We start from the raw sequence: 3,788 nt of genomic DNA, 5'->3' as shown, positions 1-3,788 counted from the left end.
AGAGTGAGACCCTGTCTCAAACAAAACATAACACAATACAACACAACACAACACAACACAACATAACATAACATAACATAACAAAACAAACAGGGTCTTCTATAGCTCAAACTGGACTTGACTCACTGTGTAGTAAAAGAAGATGGTCTCCTGATCCTCTAGTCTCCACCTCCTAAGTTATGGGGTTACAGGCATTTACCACCACACTCAGTTTTCTACAGTGCTGAGAATGGAACTCAGGGCTTTCTACATGCTAGGCAAGGACTCCACTAATTAAGCTATGCTCCGTTGCCACCTCCATCCCTACCTATCCCCTGCCCCCCAAACTACAGCCTTTTTATTCTCCGAATTTTTACTCTTAGGATGAAAACATGACATTGATATGGAACACGTAAGCACACCCAGAAACTTCCAGGATCACTGGGCCCTTGAGAAGTCCACAAGGCACAGCTATCTCTACCTCTTCATTCTACTAACTTATGCCTCAGACCCATGCACATGGGAAGCCTCAATTGAAAGGTTGTTCAGATTTCCTTAACTGATCTGGGAAGAGCCACCCAAAGTGTAGGTCAAATCTTCTGGTAGCAGCCCAGAATAAAAGGGTCTTATCAGAAGGTAGATTATTCACTTTATGCTCAATTGATGAGTTTATTTGCCCTGTTGCTGCTGATTCCTTTGCTGATGTCAGAGCCATCATTTCTAGGCTTCCATTGTTGACTAAGGACTAGCTGCTCCCCAGGAATCATCCAAGTTTTCCTACTAGTCTGAGACTGCTGAGGTACCTAGTCATGTGAACCAGGGGGACAAGTTGGCTTGGAAACCCCACATACGAATGCCTAAGATTCACACCTTCTTTTGTTTATGATCATATTAGTTACCTTTTTTGTTACTGTGATTGGGCTGTACAGTTTTATGTCAACACATACGTTAGTCATCTGAGAGAAAGGAACCTCTGCTGAAAAATGCCTCCAGAACAGACTGCAGGCAAGCCTGTAGGGCATTTTCTTAGTGATTGACAGAACAGGGTTCAACCCATTATGGATGGTGATGCCCTTGGACTGGTGGTTCTGGCTTCTATAAGAAAGTAGGCTAAGCAAACCAGTAAATAGCATACCTCCACGGCCTCTGCATTAGCTCCTGGCTCCAGGTTCCTGCTCTGGCCTGACTTCCTGTGATGAATTATAATGTGGAAGCATAAGCCAAATAGTCCCTTTCCTACCAAGTTGCTTTTGTCATGATGTTTCATCAGAGCAATATTAACCCTGACTAAGACAACCTAAGGAAGAGAGAAGTATTGGACTTGTGTTTTCAAAGGGAGAGAGCCTAACATGGTGGCAAACAAGGTGGCAGAAGCAGAAAACTGAGAGATCACATTTTCAGCCACTATTACAAAGCAGAGAGAGTGAACTGGGGTTGGGGAGGCTATAAACTCTCAAAGTCTGCACCTAGTGATGTACTTCCTGTAGCAAGGCCATACCACTTCCTCAAACCTCCAACAGGGGACTAAGTGTTCAAATTCTTGAGCCTATGGGGAACATTTTCATTCAAACCACCACAACTGTTTATGTACCACCATTACTTTCACCTTTAACCTATTGGATAATGCTTTGATGTGTTCCTTAATAGAGAGCCTGGAATATTTAACTCAGGTCCTCAAGTATGCAAGCTTTTTTTTTTTTTATCTTTAAGTCATTAGTTTATTTACAATTTTTTTCTAGTATAAGAGTTCAAGAGTTTAATCCAATTTTCAGATCATCTCTTAAACTTTCTTCATTCTGTTAAAGGGATGAATTAAATAATCCTTATTTTTTAAGTAGCTGGTGCCTTACTTAGAAAGGTGCGGCAAATCCAGATCCAAAGTACACGGTCATCATAGCCAGCAACCGCCACTTGTTTTCCACTGAAAATGGCAAATTCTTCCCCGGACCCTCCTTATAGTGGCTGCAACGGACCACGGAGGTGGTGAACCTCCGGATACTCTGTCCCAACATGTCGCTGCTGGAAGTTCTGCGAAATGGCCGTACCACCTAACTCTCCTTTCTTCACGACCTTGCTCTGCTGAGCGCGAAGACCGAAAGGCGGATTCAAGCTTTATAATGTGACTTTCACAGACCTGTCAGCAGTTTACATGAACAGATACACCTATATTTTAAAAGCTTAGGCCTTTAACTTGGGCTTTAACTAATTCTTGCCTACGGCCTGCCTCATGGCCAAGTCTACCTCTCTGCTTGCTCTGAATCAACCATCCACCTCTGTATCTGCAGGCTGAATCTCCCCTTCTGATCTTGTCTTCCAGAGACTTGCTCTCTCTCTGCACAGAAGTTCCTGCTCAGCTATTGGCCATCAGCTCTTTATTAAAGCCAATGAACAAGTAAGGAAGGATGAATGTTTACCAAAAAATATGAATCTGGTCATGGGCCATAGAAATAACAATGCCAAGATCCAGTTGTACTCAGCTGTCTGCCAATTTGTCAATCAACAACTGCACATACAGAGACAACTTTCACACAATGTCAAAAGGTTACCTCAACAAATCATCCTATTGATTGAGTTTTTGCTCCAGCCCCTTCCTTCCAAAGGCTGTGATGAGAGGAAATCCCATATTAAACAAACAAAAAAACAAACAAAAACAAACAAACAAACGTGATGGCTGGAGAGATGGCTCAGTGATTAAGAGCACTGACTGCTCTACCAGAAGTCCTGAGTTCAAATCCCAGCAACCACAATGTGGCTCACAACCATCTGTAAAGGGATCCGATGCCTTCTTCTGGTGTGTCTGAAGACAGCAACAGTGTACTCACATATATAAATAAATAAATCTTTTTAAAAATGTGAAGCATGGGTAAATTTTATGAAAAATATTCTTAAGGGATCCTCACCCAAAGCAGAAGTAATATCCAGAGGCCCTGGTCTTTTTCCACTCATCTCTGCATACTGTCTTCTACAATCTACCTAATTTTTTCTCCTTTGGAAATTCAGGTGTTAACTCCCAAGGATGTTATGACTCTTGAAGGATCACTTGTGTTACATTTCCACACTTGTGTGTTTGATGAGATTGGAGATGGACTTCGCTTAATTTTTAACAATGCCTTTCCCATTTTAGAACACTATGCTTATTATAGAAAAAATAAAAGTAAAGAAGAATATAGGCTATAATAAAGGCACACACCAATCTTGTTTTCATTTTTATTCCAGAATAAGCAGTGTTCCCTTCTCATGCTATCCCTGTCTGCACTCAGTTATTAGACTTCAACAATAGAAAATAGGAGTAAGGATGCAGTTTAGATGGTAGAATGCTTGACTAGTCTGTATGAAACACTACTTACCATATTAGCACTGAGGAGTTGAAGTGAGAAGATAAGAAATTCAAGGTTTTCCTTATCTACATATCAAGTACAAGACCAGGCTGAGCTACCTGAGACCTTGTCACAAACCAAATAACAAGCAAAAAGGTAAATAATTATTTTATATAAGAGATCCAGAAATAAGATGAATGTGTGTGCGCTCGTGTGTGTGTGTGTGTATGTGTGTGTGTGTGTGTGTGCGTGCGCATGCGTGTGTGTTGTAAGGGATGGCCCCAGGACCTTGTACTTGTAGGGAAGTATTCTAGCCCTGAGCTGTAACTCCAACATCAATGTGACTTCTTGAGCAGGACATTTTATCAGAGGTCAGTCTCCAGTTATGTAAAGATAGTTGGGTCAAACAATTTTAACAACCCTTAAATTCTATTATGAAGGAAAAATAAGAGCTGGTGATGTAGCCCAGTTGGTAGAGTGCTTATTAGTAGA

The 3,788-nt window shown here is 41.3% G+C and overlaps 1 pseudogene; it reads right to left on the bottom strand.

Annotated features, from left to right (window-relative positions):
• Positions 1 to 1,673: 1,673 nt before the first annotated feature.
• LOC110300766 (cytochrome c oxidase subunit 7C, mitochondrial pseudogene) lies at positions 1,674 to 2,007 on the bottom strand (annotated as a pseudogene).
• Positions 2,008 to 3,788: the final 1,781 nt, after the last annotated feature.

The sequence above is a fragment of the Mus caroli genome, unplaced genomic scaffold, assembly GCF_978045245.1.
Source record: "Mus caroli unplaced genomic scaffold, Mus_caroli_1 scaffold_10, whole genome shotgun sequence".
In the NCBI taxonomy this organism is placed as follows: Eukaryota; Metazoa; Chordata; class Mammalia; order Rodentia; family Muridae; genus Mus; species Mus caroli.
The sequence above is the reverse complement of the archived record's forward strand: the minus strand, read 5'-3'. Positions and strand labels throughout refer to the sequence as shown.